The sequence below is a fragment of the Camelus dromedarius genome, chromosome 5 (assembly GCF_036321535.1).
Source record: "Camelus dromedarius isolate mCamDro1 chromosome 5, mCamDro1.pat, whole genome shotgun sequence".
Taxonomy (NCBI): domain Eukaryota; kingdom Metazoa; phylum Chordata; class Mammalia; order Artiodactyla; family Camelidae; genus Camelus; species Camelus dromedarius.
The window spans coordinates 71,023,795-71,044,978 of NC_087440.1; positions in this window are offsets into that span (position 1 = coordinate 71,023,795).

Sequence of the window (21,184 nt, forward strand, 5' to 3'; positions counted from 1 at the left end):
GATCCAAAATACTGCACATAGGAATTTAATTTACAGTAGACTGGGTAGGTAGTAACCCCAGATGACTGGCAGAAGCAAACACACATTCTCTCTGGAGGAATGAAACTTCAATCTAGGTAGCAAAGAACTCCCACAGTTAAAAGTTACAGAGACTATGGGTGGCTTGCAGTTAAAAACCATAAACCAAAGAAGGAGAGAGGATACCATGAGTGCAAGCCACCAGAAACAACACACAGGAGAATCAGACTCACAAACACCTTAGATATGGTACTTATTAGCACAGAATATAAACTACATGTTTTAAATATATGAGAAGCTTCAAAACACCAGGCAACAAAAGCATATTACTTATGAAAGGGGGTGATGAGAGTTAAAGTGTCCTACTGCTCCTTAATTGTTCAAGAGGAGAGTAGAGTTTTATTAACTTTGGACTTTAGGTAAGTAGACATGTTAAAATACTTGGAGTAACCATTAAAAGAATAAATATAGCATTTAAACTAGGGGAAAGAATGTTAAAGAGAAAAACTAGAAAAGTGAGAAAAAGAAAAAGCATACAATAAGATTGTAAAAAAAATTGAAGTATAGTAGTAAATATGTCAGTTAAGTATAAATAAATGAAACTGTCCAGTTGAAATATAAAGCCTATAATACTGGACCTAAAAAATCCAGCTATATGTTATTTATAAGGGATGTGTCTAAAACAAAGTCACAGAAAGATTGAAAAGGAAAAAGATGGAAAAAATGTAAGAGGCAGATAGCAGAGAAAGTAAGGATATTCTCTACAAAGTAATAAACATTGGTTCAATTACTGATAAATGGCTCAGTTTGCCAGGGAGATACACTAATTCTCAACCAAGCTTAATGTAGGTTAGGTAACTTGAGTTAAGTTGAGCTTAACTAAGCGCAACAGCTTCAATACACATAAGCAGTACTAAGTTAAAAATATCCTCTTTCTGTAATTGATATGACAAGTGGACAGAAACTGTTGTGACTATAAAATATTTAAAGAGCAAAATAAATAAGCTTGGCATTATGGACATGAAGAGACTATCACACCCAAGAATTTGAAGAATTACACATTATTTTCAAGCACAGATTGAACATTTACAAAACTTGACTCTTAGACCATAAAGCAAACTTTCAGTAAATTCCAAAGATTAGAGCCACATAGATCACACTCTCTAATCACAATGAAAGTAAATTAAAAAGTCAATAACAACAATAACAAAAAAAGGAATGCCTTTGGAAACTTAATAACATATCTAAATGAATGAATCAGTAAAAAAAATCCTAATGGATATTAGAAAATACTTATAACTGAATTATACAAAAATTCTATGGATTAACACTCTTGGGATACAGCTAAAGGGATAGAGGAAAATTTATGGTCTGAAATGTTTTGAGTTCGAGAAGAAGAGAGGACTGAAAATTTATGAGGTAAGCTTTCAACATTTTTACACTTACTAAAAGAACAACATTATTTTTCCAGAGGAGAAGAGTAACTCAGAGAAGATAAAAGTAATAAAATTATAGTACTGAAGTCAGAATTTAATGATACAGAAAATAAACATATACTTCTTTAGTTAAGAAAAATTAAGGAAGGCACAAAAATATTAGGAATGAAAAGGGTATATAATTAAAGATTCAGCAGAGATTTTAAAGTTAGTAAGGTAATATTATGACAACTTTAGCTCATAAATTTGAAAGCTTAGGCAAAATGGACACATTCTTAGAAAGATAATGTACCAAAACTCAATTAGGAGAAATAGAAATCTTGATCATTAAACACGTCTAGTACATAGTTTAAAATCTGAGACTGTATATTCTTCGTAGAAAGACTTAGTATGATCCACCTAAAATGCTGGAAATGTCCAGCTCTTTCTGGAGCTAGGCATTAGGCATGCTGATGATCAAGTTCATTTGGAAGAACAAATGAGCAGGACTAGCCCAAGATGACCCTAAAAAAAGAGCACTTGGAAAGGGGAGGGTATTAAAACATAAAGCCTCTAAATCTGAAAATGCGGTACAGGCACATGAATAGACAGACCAATGCAACAAAATGGAAAATTCAGACATACACCCAATTACACATGAAAATTCAAGATGTAATAAAGGTGGTACCATCAAACACATAAATCAGTGGAACAGAATAGCAGGCTCAGAAATAAACCCACATGACTATAGTCTATTATAATTTATGACAAAGGATGCAAAGATATATAATGGAGAAAAGAGTCTTTTCAATAAATGGTACTGGGAAAACTGGAAAGCTACACGTGAAACTATGAGATTAGAACATTTCCTCACACCATATACAAAAATGAACACAAAATAGGTTAAAGACCTAAATGTTAAGACCTGAAACCATAAAATTCCTAGAAAAGAATACAGGCAGAACACTCCTTGCCATAAATCGTAGCAATATTTTTTTGGCTCTGTCTCTGAAGGCAAAAAAAATCAAAACAAAAATTAAAAAATGAGACCTAATTAAACTTAAAAGCTTTTCACAGCAAAGGAAACCATTCACAAAATGAAAAGACAACATACTGAATGGGAGAAAATATTTGCAAATGATGTGATCAACAAGGGGTTAATAACCAAAATAGATAAACAGCCCATACAACTCAACATCGGGGAGAAAAGAAAAAAAAACTGATTTAAAAATAGGCTGACAGCAGGAAAAAAGTGACAATGAATATATGTATGTTCATGTATAACTGAAAAATTGTGCTCTACACTGGAATTTGACACAACGTTGTAAGATGACTATAACTCAATAAAAAAATTAAAAATAAATAAATAAATAATAAAAATAGGCAGAAGACCTGAGTAGACATTTTTCCAAAGAAGACAATCAGTTGGCCAACTGGCACGTACAAAGATACTCAACATCATTAATCAGAGAAATGCAAATTAAAACCACAAGGAGATATCACCTCACACCAGACAGAATGACTGTCATCAAAAAGAAAACACATAACAAATGTTGGCAAGCTTGTTGAGAAAAGGGAACCCTCATACATAGCCAGTGGGAATGTAAATTGGTGCAGCCACCATGGTAAACAGTATGCATATTTCTCAAAAAATTAAGAATAGGATTACCATATAACCCAGCAATTCCACTCCTGGGTATTTATCTGAAAAAAAAGAAAAAGGAAAAAACACTAATTCAAAAAGATACATGAACCCCAGTGTTCATAGCAGCATTTTTTACAATTGCTAGATACAGAAGCAACCTAAGTGACTATCGATAAATGAATGAATAAATATGTGATAAACACACACACACACACACACACACACACACACACACACACACACACACACACACACTGGAATACTACTCAGCCAGAAAAAAGAACAAAATCTTGCCATTTGCAACAATGTGGATGGACTTGGAGGGTATTATGCTAAGTGAAATAAGTCAGACAGAGAAAGACATATACTGTATGTCACTTATATGTAGAATCCAAAAAATACAACAAACTAGTAAACTTAACAAAAAAGAAACAAACTCACTGATAAAGAGAAAAAACTAGTGGTGACCAATTGGGAGAGGAAGGGGGAGGGGCAAGATAGGGTAGGAGATTAAGAGGTTTAAACTACTGTGTATAAAATAAATAAGCTACAAGGACATATTGTATAACAGAGAATATAACCAACATTTTATAATAACTATAACTAGAATATAATCTTTAAACATTGTGAATCACTGTGTTGTACACTGGAAACTTACATAATATTGTACATCAACTATACCTCAATTAAAAAAGACAGTATGGATTTCCCTCAAAAAACTAGAAATAGAATTACCACATGATCCAGCAATTCCACTCCTAGGTATATATATATTAAAAAAAAGAAAGAAAAAACTAATTTGAATGTTCATAGCAGCATTATTTATAATTGCCAAGATATAGAAGCAACCTAAGTATCCATCAACAGATAAATCGATAAAGAAAATATGGTATATACACCTATCTCTCTGTATATATACCTACACACAATGGAGTATTTCTCAGCCACAGAAAGGAATGAAATTCTGCCATTTGCAACAATGTGGATGGACCTAGAGAGTAGTATGTTAAGTGAAATAAATCAAGCAGAGACAGGCAAACACTGTATGTCTGTTTTATCACATACGTGGAATCTAAAAAATAAAACAAGTGAATGTATATATCAAAACAAAAAGACTCACAGATAGAGAAAAACTAATGGATGCTAGTGGGGAGAGGAAAGGAGGAAGGGGCAAGATAGGGGTATGGAATTAAGAGATACAAATTGCTATGTATAAAATAGATAAGCAACAAGGATATATTATAGAGCAGAGGGAAGTATAGTCATTATTTTGTAGTAACAGTAAATGGAGAATAACCTATAAAAATATTGAATCATCATGTTGTACACCTGAAACTGATATAAAATATTGTAAATCAACTATACTTCAATAAAAAATTAAATCAAAGTGGTGCTTTAAGCCAGTAGGGGGAAAAGATGGACTATAAAAATGAATAGTATTAGGATAACTGGACAGCCATATGGAAAATGAAAATTGATCTGTTCCTCACACTATATGCCAGAATAGTTTTCAAATTGATCGGAGTTTTAACTGTATAACATTAAACCATACAATTGCTAGAAAAAAATTAGATGAATTCCTCAGTAGACTGGCTGGTCCAAATCTGTGAGTCTATTTTTGGGCTGCTAGGAGCTAAGTAAGAGTAGTTTTTTTCAATTCTGAAGGGTTTAGTAAACAAGACGGAGGACGAAAGGGACATGAACTTATCTGGTTGCAGATACTAAAATATTTACCAAAATATTTTTTTGAAAGGTTGTCAGTCCCTGTTCTGTAACCTGGGAGTGATGAAACTTTCCTAACAGTACTGTTGGTTATTGTATAATAATGCCACTGAGCTCTGCTGGGGCAGCACTGCTCCACGTGTCTTTCAGTCTCCTTGGACCAAGAGGAAAATATTCTCCACCCATTTGGTGGAAAGGATTGTAAATTCACATGGCAAAGTGTGGGGACACAGAGAAGGATGAAGATTGGGGCCAATAATGTAATCCTCCAGACTAAATATGACTTAAAAATCCAGATACAACAGAGATATATTCAATTATGCTAAAAAAAAAAAAAAAAAAACAACCAACCAACCAACCCCTCAAACCCCCTTTGCTTCCAAAACATACCAAAGTAAAGTGAAATACAAGTGTTAATTCAGAAAACATACTTGCAATTTATTAAACAGATTAAGGGCTAATATCCCTAATTTATAAAGAGCTTTAAAAATAGAGACATTCCTTTAGGAAAATAGGGGAGGGGTATGAATAGACAGTTCACAGAAGAAAAATGCAAATATCCCTTAACCATAAAAAAAGGTGATCAACTTTCCACAGTTATCTGATTTTCACAACAACCTAGTGAAGTGGATAATTCTTATCAGCCCTATTTTACAAACAAGGAAACTGAGTCAAAAAGAGATAAAGTATCCTGCCTGAACTCAACTAATAATTAATGGTGCTAAGATTTGAACCCAGTCAGGCTAGCTCTAGATAAAAGAGTAGTTCACCATGACTAAATGAGGCTTATTTCAGGAACACAAGGATCATTTAATATTAAGACTAGCTGGGTGTTTCCTTAATATGATAAAATATATTTATCTCAATCCAAAGCCAGCATCATGCTTAATTGAAAATTAGAGAGCAATTTCATTAAAATCAGAAACAAGACAAAGATGTCCACTAACCATCATCATTATTTAAAATTGTTCTGTAGGACTCAGACAAAACAATTAGAGAAGGGAAAGAAATTAAAGGCATAGAAATTAGAAAGGATAAAATTATAATCTGCAGATGATGTGATTGGGCTGTTTGCCTAGAAACTAAAGAGGACTAACCAAAAACTTACAAACAAAACAAGAATTTAATAACATAGATGGGTACAAAATTAATTTTCAGGAAACAATAGCCTTTGTATGCACAATGTCCAGTTACATACTCTAAGGAAAGAAAAGACCATTTTATAACAACAGCAGAAAACATAGATGTAAAATACTTAGGAATGAAATATTATTTTTAGAAAATTTAAAATGTTAATGAGGGACATAAAACAAGATCTGAACCAATGGGAAGACATACCATATTCTTGTGTAGGAACAAGCAGCATCATAAAGATGTCACCTTTTCTTAATCTATAAATTTAATGTGATATCCAATAAAAATACCAATAGAATTCTTTAAAATTTACACAAGCTGATTCTGACATTCATATAGAAAAATAAATAAGCAAGAATATCCAGGAAAGAAAGGGATGGTAATAGAAGGAGATTATAGATATTTAAAAAAATTTAAGTCTACAGCAATTAAAACAAGGTGGTAATAATTTGTGAATAGACAGATCAGAACCAACAGAATGGTTCAGAAATAGATCTAAATACGTAAGGGAGTTGAATATGTGATAAAGGTGGCTTTTCAATCAATGGGGAAACAATTATTCAGGAAATGGGGACCACTGAATAGTGTTCTGGGGAAAAAAATTAAGTTGAATCCATACTTCACTCCTTACATCAGGACAAATTGCACAGTTCAAAAATTTAAACATGAAAAATAAAACTCTAAATATACTAGAGAAAAAAGGAAAATTCTTTTATAACTTAAGAGTGGGGAAGGCTTTTCTAAGTATGTCACACACCCTAGAAACCATAAAAGATTGGTAGATTAGACTTTGCAGAGATAAAAAATTTCTTCATGACAATAACACCATAGGCACATATAAATGAGAACCTGTGTAAGATATTTGTAAATCCAACAAGATGAAGGCTAATTTACCTAATAAAAAAAGAGCATCCTAGAATAAAAAATAGATTAGCAATCCAATATAAAAATGGGCAAAAGAAGTTAACAGGCATTTCATTGGAGAGAAAATACAAATAACTCTTAATGCATATGAAAATATGCTAAACCTGAGTTGTAATAAGGTAAATTTTCCACCTATCAAAAATACTAAAGTTTGATAACATGTCATAATAGTAAACATGTAGTTAAACAGGCACTTTCATACATTGTGTAAGTTAGTACAAACGTGGAGGTTGACAATATCTATCAAAATTACAAAAGTACATTACATCTTTTAACACAGCCATCTTAGAAATTTTTCCTGCAGATCCAATTGTAGGCATGTGAAGTGACTTATGAGCATGGCTGATCATTAGAATTCACTAGAGATGAGTCAGGTTCAGTGCAGGTGCAAGGGGAAGAGATTATACAAGGATTTGAATATCAAGAGGTGGGAATCATTCGGGATCACCTTAAAGAAGCTACTTACCACTTGGATATTTTTAAAAACCTAACTATACACTGCTTCCAAGAGGCACACTTTTAAGTGTAAAGACAAAGATTGAACGTAAAAGAATGAAATAAGATACAAGCTAAGACTAACCAGAAGGAGTCTGATGTAGTTGCACAAATATCAGTCAAGGTAAATGTAAGTCAAGAAGCATTACTGAAGCTACAGAGGGCCAGTTCATAAAAATAAAAAGACAAATCTATCAGGAAGATATAATAATCCTATATTTTGCTGCATTTAATAGTTCAATTTTAAAACGTGGATAGCACAATTACAGAACTATAGGGAACTGGTGGTACAAAGAGTGAAAAAAATAAGAATATGGAAGATTTCAACAACATGAGTAACAAATTTAATCTAATTGACTTTCATACTATACTACAATCAACATTGTCAGAATACATGTTCTTTCTAAGCATTCATGGAACATTTACCAAAATTTACCATGTGCTAGTAAGTCTCAATGAGTTCTAAAATGTCAAAAACCATGTTCTTTGACCAAAGTGAGATTAAGGTAGTAATCACCAACAAAAAAGATAACTAGAAAGCCCCAAAATATTTGGAAATTGAGCAATATACTTCTCAATGACCAATAATTCAAAAAGAAATTATAATGAACATAAGTCAATTATTTTGAACTAAATGACAAAAATATAACATATCAAAACTTGTAGAACAAAGCTAAAGATGTGCTTAAAGGGAAATTTGTTTCTTAAATCTGCATATAATAAATGATAACAAAGGCTAAAAATCAATCTAAGTTTCCATCTCAAGAAGTAGAATATTATTAAATCCAAATAGAAGATTGGAGAAAATAATGAAGGTAATAACAGAAATTAATGAAATAGAAAAAATATATAAAAGAAAATCAGCAAATCTAGAGGCTGGTCCTCTGAGATGTCTAATACAATTGATAAACTGCTAGTAAGAAAAAAAATGTCTAGATGAAGAAAATAAGAAAAAAGAAGGTACAAATTACCAATGTCATAAGTGTATATTACAAACCAACTTCATGCCAATAAATCTGAAAATCCACGTGAAATGGAACTTCTAGGAAAACACAATTACCAACTTAAGAGGAAAAAGAAAATTTGAATGTTTTATATCTGTTTAAGAAATTGAATCTGTAACTAAAACCTCTGCACAAAGAAATCTCCAGGTCTAGATTTCTTCCCTTGCAATTTCTTCTAAACATTTAAAGAAATGACACCAATCTTACACATACTCTTCCAAATAATGGAAAAAGAATAATTTCCTACTCATTTTGAGGCCACCATAATTTTAATACCAAAAGATGACAAGTACATTACAAGAAGGAAAATTACAGGCTAATATTTATCATGAACATACTTACAAATACCATAAATAAAATATTAGCAAGTAGAGTCCAATTATATGGTTTTATTTTAGGGATGCAAGTTTGGCTTACCATTATAAAATCATCACTATGCAAAAATTAAATTAAAATGGATCAAAAACACAAAGGTAAGACCTAAAATATAAAACTCTTAGAAGAAAACACAGTTTAAATCTTCACGATGTTGATTAGGCAATTGTTTCTTAGATATGACACCAAAAGCACAACCAAAGAAAAAATAAATTGGGCTTCATTTGAAATTTAAACTTTTGTGCTTCAAAAGGTAGTATCAACTGAATGAAAAGACAGCCCACAGAGTAGGAGGAAATATTTGCAACTCATATATCTGATAAGGGTCTAGAATTCAAAATATTTAAATAACTATTACAACTAAGCAACAAAAAGACAAACAACCCAACTTAAAAAAAAAAAGAAAAAGAAAAAGGGCAAAGGACTTGAATCAACATTTCTCCAAAGAAGATATACAAATGGCCAATAAGCACATGAAAAGATGTTCAACATCATTAATCATTAAGGAAATGTAAATCAAAACCACAATGAGATACTACTTCACACCCAAGAAGAAGACAATAATTTAAAAATACAGATGATAACAAGTGTTGGCAAGGATATGGAGAAAATGGAGCTCTCAATAAATTGCTAGTGGGAATATAAAATTGTGTAGCCACTTTGGAAAACAGTTTGACAGCTCCTCAAAAAGTTAATCACAGGTTAAGTTACCACATGATCCAGGAATTTTACTCCTAAGTATATCCTCAAGAATTGAAAACCTATGTCCCTGTGTTCATAACAGTATTATTCATAATAGCCAAAAAACAGAAAAACCCAGATGTCCATTGATTAATGAATGGATAAACGAAGTGTGGTTTATCCATGCGATGGAATATTATTCAGCCATGAAAAGGAATGAAGTACTAATTCATGCTACAGTGTGGATGAACCTTGAGAACATTATGCTAAGCAAAGGAAGTCAGACACAAAAGGTCACATGTTATGATTCCTCTTATACAAAATGACAATAGGCAAATCTATATAGACAGAAAGTAGATTAGTGACTACCATAGGCTGGAGGGAGAGGCTAACAGAGAATGACCACTAATGCATAGGGAGTTTCTTTCTGGGGGTATTAAAATGTTCTGAATTAGAGGCTGGTGATGCTTGCACAGCTTTATAAATATACTAAAATCCACTGAATTGTACACTTGAAAAGGATGAACATTATGGTATATGAACTATATCTTAATTTAAAAATTAATGTATTTAACCAAATTAGCATAAAAAGTAGGAAGAAATAGGATCATCTCAAGAGAATGATGTAGAAAAAGCATTTAATAAAATCAAATATTATTCATGATAAATACTCTTACACACTAAGAATAGAAGGAAATTCCTTAAACTTGTAAAGATCATCTATAAAAATCTTTCATAAAGTATCATAGCTAATAGTGACATATTGGAAGCCTTCTCCCTGAGATTAGGGATACCTCCTAATACTACTTCTATTCAGTATTGCACTAGAGATCCTAACCATTGCAAAAAGGCAGAAAAAAAAGTTATAAAGACAAGAAAGGAAGAAATAAAACTGTTCTTATTCACAGATGAAATTATTGTTTATGTAGAAAATTCTAAAGAACCTATAGTTTTATTAAAAGTAAATAAATATAGCAAGGTCTCTAGATTCAAGAAAAAGGCGTGTATATATGTATATATATAATATTTCTATATACCTGCAATAAACAGAAAGTGAAAAATTTTAATACCATTTGTAATAACATCAAAGACATAAAATACCTGGGAATATGGCTAATGAAAGATGTGTGAGATCTTTACAGAGAAAACCTTGACAGAAAATTAAAAAGACCTTATGGAGAGTTTTGCTGTGTTCATGAATTGAAGGCTTAAATATCAATTCTTTCCAAGTTATCTATAGAAGGAATGCAATCCAAATTCACAGCATTTTGGGGGGCAGAAATTAATAAGCTAATTCTAACATTTGTATGAAAATATTAAGGACCAAGAATAGAGAAGACAGGCTTGAAGGAACAAAGCTGGAAGATTTCTACTGCCAGGTATTAAGACTTCTTATAAAGCTATAGTGTTATGTGGTATTGGTGTACACATAGACAAATAGACCAGAAGCAGGCCCACACACATACAATCACTTGGCTAAGGACAAAGGTGACTGTGGTGCAGTGAGGAATGGATGCTCACTCAGCTGGATATTTACTTGCAATATAAATCTTGACCCCTATCTTCACTACTTAAACAAAACCAATTTCACAAAGATTGTATTATAAAGGTGAAAGGGTCCACAATAAAGTTTCCAAAAAACAAAAACAAAAACAAAAACAGAAAAATGTTTCCATTATCTCGGTGAAGGTAAATATTCCTTATGGAAAATAAAAAGTCCTATCTAGAAAGATAAAGATTAATGCATTATATTAAATTAAACTTTTCTATTCAAAAGACCTCATTAAGAGTAAAAAGGCCAGCCATAGGGTAGGAGATTATACCTGCAATAGAAACATCTGGCAAAAGACTTGCATCCAGAATCTGTTTCAGAAATTGCTACAAATCAATTAGCACAATCAAATAATCCAATACTGGGCAAATGACTTGTAGAAAGCATCACAAGAGAGGATATCTAAATGGCCTATAAGTGTATGAAAGAGTGCTAAATATTAGTCATTCATGAAATGTAAATTAAAACCATAACACCATACCACTACACACTCAACAGAGTGTCTGAAATTAAAAAGCCTGACAACACTGAGTACTGGTAAGAATGTGCAGCCACAGACATTCCGCTAAACTGCTGGTAAGGATGTACACTGGTACAGCCACCTTGGAAAGTTGTTTGACAATATCCACTAAAGCTGAACATATGCAAACCTAACCATCCAGAAACACCACCTTTAGGTGTATACAAAATAGAAATGTGTACATACATGCACCAAAACACATGCCCAAAGCAGCCCTAAACACAGCAGCCAAAACTGAAAATGACACAAAAGTCCGTCAGCAGAATGAATTCATAAACTGTGATACAGTCATACAATAGAATACTATACACAAATGAGGATTTGCAAGCTACATCAGCAACATGAATCTCAGGAATAATGTTGAGCAAAGCAGCCAGACACATGAGAACACATTGTATGACTCCACTTATATAAGGTTAAGAACAAGCAGAACTGAACTTTGCTGTCAGAAATCTCTGCCTGTAGGTGTGAGTATACCTGGAGGAGACAGAGGCCTCGGGAAGTTTCGATCATGTCCTTACCTTTGTTTAGGGGGTATGTCCTCTTTGTGAAGATTCACTGAGCTGTATGTTTATAATTGTGCATTTTCCTGGAAGTATGTTGTAGTCGATAAAAAACAACACAAAATAAAACAAGAAAATCTGTGTGAGCATGGATGTTTGACTATAGGGGGGATGTCTGAGAGCCAGGGCAGGGCATATGTAGACCCCACATCACTTTGGAGCTCAGGACCTGGACAGGAAGTCCTGCACAGAGGCCCTCCCTCCTGGAACACCTGAGGGGCCCTCCCACCTGCTGTCTAGGGATCTTTGAGGGCCCCTGGCATTTCCTTTCAGAATAGGCCGTGGGGCCATATGTAATTCTCCATGTTGTTTGAAAAGGATCTTCCACAGAAAAGGCCATGCTGGGACTCAGCCCCCTAGTCTTCTGGCCAGCATCTGTTCTGATTAGGGTAATTGCTCTCCCTGCAGGATATCCCCGGTACAGGACTGAGCAGCTGTCCAAGGACGCCTTAGCACCTCTCCCCACAACTTCAAAGGGCCTGAGAGTGGAGCAGAGAAAAGAGCCCATGCGGCACGGAAGTAAGACTGATGGAGCCCCAGAGTCCAGGGGAGAAGGACTCAGGCAGAAGTGACTGTGACCAGCTGATCAGGGTAGAGCCCAATGCATGAAGTTGGTCCCCCACTGGGGATGAATCCAGGGACGACACTGCCTCACGGCCATCTAGGACGTTCATGTTCCACAGCCTCTCTGGTGGCACCGCTTGCAGGTCATTTGTGAACTGAGCAGCAAGAAGTGAACCATGTTCCTGCTAGGGCATGTACTTTTATTTTAAGATATTAAAAGGTAGCTCATGTTTTTAACACAGATACCATCCTATGCATCTAGAAATGCATTGGGAAAAGGACTGCTTATAACTCGTGGAATTGGTATCCACTTTGTGAAGGTATGTAAAACCTGAGCTGCTCAACTCTACCTAAAAGCAGAAAACAGCCTCCTAGGCCTGGCCACCCTGGTCATCACTGAAGGGACCCTACACAGAGTCTGAGAGTTGGAAATCCCCTTGGAGGGCCCCTGGTCCAGCCTCCCCCAGCCAGAGGGCTTGGTCCAAGATTTCTGGCCCCAGGAAGTAAGGTAAATGGAGAAAAAATATCTATTCATTTCTCCTGGGGCAATTCCTACGTGAAAGGGAAAAACAGCAGTAGACAATCCTGGAGCTTTCCAGAAGCAACACTACCTTATGCATCTATGTGGCTGCAACACCAAAGAGGTTAAATGCTAATGAAAAACTCTGTCTGGAACCAGAAGGTGAGTGTAAGCTCTAGGTGTCAGGATATTACTAGTCTGCATCCCCACTTAAAAGACAATAAACTAGTATTGCTCTCTCTTCCTCCTGGACCCCACAGGGAACAAAACTCCCCTCTGTTATATCCAAGATTCTCAAGCATTTTGTTTCAAATGTTGAGTTCCTTTTGGGGAGGGGGGAACATAAACACTTTTGGTGTTTGATTTGTGTGTGTGTGTGTGTGGGTGTACACAAACAAAGGTTGCTTCTTCCCTCTCACCTCCCCGCATTACAAGTCTTTGCCTCTTTCTCTGAACTTGTAACTTCCAGCATTGTGCCAGGGGGCATGTAGTTTCTAGGTTGTCAGTTTTCCAAGGTCATCCTTTGAGACTAGCAGACTGCTGGGTGCATCTGTAATAAGTCAGACAAGGGTTTCTTCCGCTGACTTAGTTGGCTCTTCCCCTCTGATCTGAACCTGCTGTATCCTGTAGCCTGTTTAGTGACTGTAAATTCCTAAAAGAAAGTGAAAGCAGAGTTTAATCATTCCTGGTGTCTGTTCCCCATCTCCTCTCCCATTCCTCCCTGTCCTTTGGTGAGTATGAAAGGACATGACAGTGTCGGAGGAGTTGGTGGAGAGAAACAGTGGCCTGTGGGTTGAGACTCGAAGAAAGAGGTTATCCTAGGATGAAATACAAACCATATCACATTGATTTTCCTTTTGGGGGGCCCGGATATCACATCCTTCCATTTCCCTCTAGTCCCTGCCTGCCATCGACAGGGAAGCATTAACAGGGAATAATCAATGGCGCTTTGTCCTGAAAATAAAAGGCTTGTCATGTCTCTCCATTTGGTGGAATGGATGTGGGACCGGGGGTCATATGGCCAGCTTCCATCTGTCTCCTGACACAGGCACTGACTCAGACATGCTTTCCACCCAGAGGGCTGCAGCCGGCAGCCAGGTGATTGCAAACTCTCCATGGGCATCAAGAAAAACAAGACTTCAATTTCTTTGAACTCTTGTGTCAGGAGCTTGGCGAACTATCAAACATGGCAGCTCAGGAACTTTGCTGAACTTTAATTTCTGGGTTACATAATGGATTGATGTTCCCTAATGTGTTAGATGCTGTGCTTACAGTCCAAACAAGGCTGTGTATTCACTGTTTTATGATAGAATCACAGAAATTCAGAATTGACAGGGACTTGAATCTGTGGTCCAGCCCTATTTCCCATCTGATGTGTGAATTTGCCATAATTTTCCTGAAAACCCAATGGTTGCCTCCACACTACTGCCTCCAGCATTGCTGAGCCATTGTTGGAAAGCTCAACCCTTAGAAAGTATTTTCTCACACTAACCGAAATCTGTTTTATGGTGCTCACAGCCATCACTTAGTTTCCTCTTCAAATTCTCCCCCTCTTTCACTTAGATCCAGTTCCCCATTTGGTTCTGAATCTCTTCTGATTCTTCCCCATTCACAATCCTGTTAAGTTCCTTTAGATTTAACCACTATATTTCGGTCATTCATCAAAGACTCTGGCTTGGAAACATGCCAGTGGTCTTTCTTCTTTCAAACTCCTTGGGTGGCCTCCCTGCTCCTGCCTAATCCCACACCCATCAGCCCAGAGGTAATTTTCTGTACTTGTGGTCACTTAGCTGGCTTTGGAAGACATTCTTTGGATTCGTTTTAAAATGGCTCTAATCTAAACTCTCTTTGCCTTTTTGACACATGCTACAAAGCCATACTTTCCATCCTATACAATTTGATTTTATTTAGACCTACATGAAAAATACAACTGTTGCTAATACATTTTATCTTCTTAGGTTGGTTCATTGCTCCGTCTTTTAAAGATCAAAATCAGCTTCTGCCACTGCAAGCATGCACTTTCGTTTGCAGCTTTGGTTAATCTGCAGATTTGATAAGCGTACCTTTTCTGTCTTGGTCGCCATCACCGGCAAAAATGAGAGGATGAGGGCCAGGACAGAGCCCTTGAATAACCTTTAGAAACCTCCTTTAGTTAATATTCCTGAGGCAATCTCACTGAGTATAGTAGTTACTGATCACCCTAATTAAACTAGCATCTATGCTGTATTCTTAATGATAACGCTTACTTACTGAGCCTTACTATGTTCCAGACTTGTCTCATTTAATCTGCATAATAACCAAGTGGGGTTGGTACTGTCATTATTCCCATTAAACAGATGAGGCACAAAGAGGTTAGTTAACTTGCTTGAGACCACAGAGCTGTTAAGTGTCAGAGCCAAGATTTGAACCCAAGTGTTCTGACTCAGTGTCCATACCATTATCCCCTCTTACATCTCATCCACCACAGTGTGAAATTCCTTGCCGTGTGCCTGTGCATTCCGGATCCTTCAGCAGCTGCATATTTATGCAAGCCAGTGTGAGGGGGATGAAGCCACCATGAGCACGGGGGGTCCCACCTTGGGCCCCCTCCACTAAGTGCTGGCTCAGTGGCTCTGGTTTCACTGAGATTGGGTTTGATGGGAGTGGAAATGGATAGATAAGATCCATTTTCCTTCCCAAGCTGGGAACCAACTGAAAGAGAGACCCAGATATCAGCTTTATAGCTGAATGGAGTGTGGGGACAGGGCCTGCCCCACCAAGTGACTACATATCAGAGAGTGGTGACTCCCAGTGGGCAGGCAGGCTTCAGGAGAACCCAGGATTAACAGACACACGTTACTGTATATAAAATAGATAAACAACAAGGACCTACTGTATAGCACAGGGCACTGTATTCAGTTTCTATAATAATATATAATGGAAAAGAATCTGAAAAGAAAAAAAATGTATGTAAAAAATATATATATGTATGTATGTATATAACTGAATCACTTTGCTGTATATCTGAAACTAACATTGCAAATCAACTACACTTCAATAAAAAAATTAAAAGAAAAAAAGGGGGAGAGTGCCCAGGAGGTGCTGATGGACACGCTCTGTTCCTTCTCAAAATGCACCAGTTTTTGCTTCTCCTGTCCGATTAATAATAGTAGTAAGCATCTTTGGTGCCTTACCATTTATAAGGCACTTCGCTATTATTCATTCTCTCACTCAATCCTACGTCCCTACCGTTTTACAGGAGGAGCAGTGTTTTCTTGCTGAAGTACCGCATGTTAACATTGGCCCTGGAAACAGATTACCCCAGGGGTCCCAAACAGAGTTCATTCACCTTATTTCCAACAACAGGTCTGATCTTCTGGAGATGTGTCCTCCTGCACTTTCACTTCATGTGGTTTAGATGAGATCTCTCCTCCCCTTCTCCAAGCTCAGGGGATGGGCATACCACTGAAGGGAAGCAGTGGAACACACCGTCCCAAACGTCCAATCCTGAGTAGGGTGATGCAAGGCCAGCCTCCATCCCCAGGAGACAACACTGCAACCACGCATTCCAGCGGGAGTGCCCTGTCATGACAGCTCTTCTGGCCAGTTGAGTTCTGCCTCTCCACCTTCCTACCAATTCTGTGAGTTTTCCGATACTTTCCCAGGGAAGCCCACCCATTCCCCTTCAATGTATGAGAGTGTCTATTGCTTACAGCAATGTAACTGTAAGAAAAATACAGTGCAGGTTTTGATAGCTACCAGCCTCTGACCCAGCTTTCCCTGACTCAGCTTCTGGCCCCATGAACACAACTTTCCAGGTTTCCTGGGTGACGCCTCCTCTGACGTGCTTCCACATCCATTAACGGACATCCCAGCCTCGTGCCTGATGGGAAGGGATCACGAAATCCTTTGTTGAATTACAGCTATTCCGTATCCAAGAGCCTAATAATCATGACAAAGACAGAAGTGATGTCAATCTGATGTTACGTGTGTGTGTTTATAAATGAATCCATACAGCAGTCCATGGTTCACCATTCTGTTTTCTAAGTGCTTGGAGGTTAGTTAGAATTTGAGACTCTTGTTTGGGTGTAGTAAGAAGCCTCTTCATTTTCAAAATAAACCAGCAGTGGGACCTGGGGGCAGGTCTATTTGAATCTTAGCATCCTCACCTGTACGATGGATAGAATAATTATATCCATCCCACTCATGATTCCACTCCTCTGTATGGCGCTTCATCATTTAGCATTTATTTTCTCATATGATCCAACTATACTTATTTGTTGCAAAGAACAAATAATAATTTGTGTGAAAATACTAAGTAAAATGTAATGCATTATATCTAGGCTGCACTTTGTTGTAAAAGCTCCAACCTTCATCTTCTAGAATCTTCTGTTCTCCTGGTAGCTTCCAAGATCCTTGACAATAATTTAGCAATCCCATTTGCAAGGGTTATCAGCATCCAGGAAAGTAATTCATTGAGGTAAGTGACTTTAATTCATTAGAGTAGCTAGAAAACAGGTGCACTTTTTATAATCTCTTCACTCAGGGCTTTAATTCTCTCTTATCAACAAATGTGTTACCCATTTCATGGTAAAAGATTTTATTTGACAGAAAAGATGGAAGCAAATAAGGGGGTGTAGAAGTTTTGCCTTTTTTCTGATAAAAATCACCACCATTCCTAAACAGCTCCCACATCATCTTTTTCTTCAGCTTGCCCTAAACTTCACATTAAAAAGCAGAAGCCATTTTTGATGCCCTTGGCTCTTTTTGCAAGTCTCAATTCATTGCTGCCTTTAGCCTTCTGACACCCTTTAGCCAAAATCCATCTTGTTTATTAAAGTTTTTATTCACATTCTGCTCTGCCAAGATTTTGAAGACCAGAAGCCCATGAGAATGGAGGCGTTATTTGGGAAAGTGTTGTGAGCACTGTATCAGTTCAAGATCCTGTTGCCTCACTTAAGGACTGAAGCCTCCGCTGTTAGTATTAACCTGGAAGTGATCCCAAGGGTTCACCAGACCACAGCCCCGTTAGACTCACATCACCCGTCATCACGAGCGTCTCTGCTAGAGCACTGCCTGCCCCTGTTCTCAGTTACGTGGGTCCCTGGTTTCGTGTTGCTTCTTTCCACCCTTTATATTTGTGCTTATCAGAGCTTGTTCTGCAGTCCCTTAGATTTCCTTCCAGTTCATCTCCCTTTCTTTCCTTTTGGTGACATCTTTAGTTACAGAGTCAGGTTTGAGCTTTTCAGAGTTTCCCAATCATGAACCACCTTCCTTACGCTATGGAATCATTGCAAATGTGGCTAAAATTTAGAAACTAAACATGCACACATGTACACGTTTCTGCTTATCAAAGTAAATTATGTATATTGGCATACTGTAGATCATTTGAAAGGTTTAGAGAAGCAGAAAAAAAATCACATAATCTTATCACCGCAAAACAGCTATTCATTGGCATTCATGTAGACATTCTACATGTATTTCAAAATCACGTGTATAATAATAATACTATACATCAAACATTTTGCTTTGGACACTTTACATAGCACCCCCCCATTAACAGAAATTCTTTATAAGCACTATATTTAACGCCTGCCTAATATTACATACGTGAAACATAGCGCTTCTATTATTGAACACTGAAGTCATTCCCACAAATTATTTTCTCTTTTGTAAATAACCCCATGTGAGGTTAGAGGGGGCACAATCCACAAGACTGCCCTAATTTCTGACACCAACTACAAAGTTAGGGAGCAGTTCACATGACCACCCTCACTGTGACACCCATCGTAAGTTTAGGGGTTCCCAAGACCACCTTGAGTTTCTGTACTTCACTAGAAGGACTCAGAGAACTCACTGGTAGCTATTATACTTGTGGTCATGGTTTATTAAGGCTCAAGGATAGAGATGCAAATCAGCCAAGGGAAGAGCTTCCAGCAGTCCTCTGCCCGTGGAGTCACAGACAGTGTTCCTCTTCCGGCAACAGTGTGTGACACACACACACGGGAGGAATGCCAACCAGGGATGCTCACCCAAGCCTCGATGTCCAGAGTCAGCCATGGAGCTCCTTTAGTCCCCAACACCCCCCACCCCCGCCAGGCACAGTGATTGCCACTTGGCCCAAAGCCCCCATCATAAATCACAGTGTTAGACTGATCAGTGGCCAAGGCCTCCAGGAAAACAAAGACACTCTTGTCAGGTAGGATGTTCTAAGGGCCTAGAGCTCACTCCCAACTGCTGAGGGCAAAGGCTGGACTGCTCTTTGGTAAGGTGAAAACTCTACTATACATCCTGGATGGACACTTTAGTGTATAAGTTTTGTCCATTTTGAGGCCTATTTCTTTAGGGTAAATTCCTAGAAATGGAATGACTGGATCAAAGGTTATGAACATTTTTAAGACTCTTGAAAACACATATTATCAAAATGATTTCCAAAGAGTCTACCACTTTATACTCTACTCCTCCCCGTCTCCACCCAGCAGCGCATCAGAGTATCTGTCTTATCACATCCTCACTTGCAATGAGCATTGTCATTTAAAAATTTTTCTAGCAATTTGATAGACACAAAGTGATATCACGTGGTTTTTATTTGTATGTCTATGATTACTAATACGGCTATATACCAATGTGTTTATTTTTAAAGCTTTAATTATGCAGGATTTTGAACACCCACAAAAGTGGACAGAATAGCTTAAGGAACTCCCCCACAGACATTAACCCCTGGAAATTCTGCCTCATTCACAGCTCCACCCTCTCTCACTCCCATAGTCTTTAGAAGAAAATCTCTTAGATGCATCATTTTATCTTTGCTATTTCAGTATGAATTTCTAACAGCTAAGGACTCGATTAAAAATCCACCAATACAATGATCATACTTCAAAAGGGAACAGTTTCTTAATGTCTTTAAATATCCACTTGATATTCAAATATCCAGTTGTTCATAATGATCAGGTCTTAATATTAAAAAAAAAAATCAGGCTCCAAATGAGGTTCAGATTTTGAGATTTGTAGATACATCTTTTAATCTAACATACATCTTTTAATCTAACATATGTTCTCTAATATACAGATCCTCTCTCTCTGTCTCCATGTCTCTCTCAGCCTCCCTCTCCCTCCCCACCTCCCTCTAAGACATGACTCTGTTCTTCTCTGTCTCCCTCATTGCCTCCAAGACATGACTTGCTGTTGTGCCCCTGGTGCCTAAAACAACTACTGGCTCCTAGTCAGTATGGACGGGCTCTAAGATGCCCCATGACCCCTGCTTCCCGATGGCTACACCTTTGTGCAATCCCCTCACCTGTGACTTCCCTCTAACCAATAGAACGTGGCAAAGGTGATGGGATGTCACACCCGTGGTCACGTTATAGAAGATTCTAGCTTGCTCACAGCCTTTCTTTCTTCCTCCATCCCCCTCTTCCTCTTTCCCTGCTGCCAGCTATGGAGGAGGAAGCTACATAAAATGGCTCATGTGGCAAGGGACTATGGGCACTCTTTGGGAGCTGAGGGGAAATTCCAGCAAGAAACTGAAACCCTCACTTGACAGCGACAAGGAAATGAAATCACCAACAATCTGAGGGAGCTTGGATGTGGGTGTCTTCTCAGTTGAGCCTCTGATGAGCCCACAGCCCAAGCCAACACCTGGATTGCAGTCTAGTGAGGTCCTTCAGCAGAGAACTCAGCTAAGTTGTGTGCAGACTTCTGACTGACAGAAACTATAGATTGTAAATGTGTGTTTAAAGATGCTAAATACTTGGTGGTAATTAATTAAGAGGCATATATTCCAAATGAATATAATGAGTGTTCACTAAATCTATGTTGAATTGACTGAATGCATAAGAAGGTTAGTTAAGAACTGATCAGACACTGCTTTTAGCTGAGTGAGTCTTCCAGCCAGGCCACCTGTGGTTTATGCCAACATTGCCTCACACTCCCTCCTCCATCCCCTCCCCCATGATCTCCCTCCACCTGCTTACACTGACTTTGGGATGAGTTTCTGGAGGGTAAGCATCCTCATGAGAGTCCTCCAAGGGTTTGTACCGTCTCAATATGCCTGGTAGTTTCTTGTAATGTGGA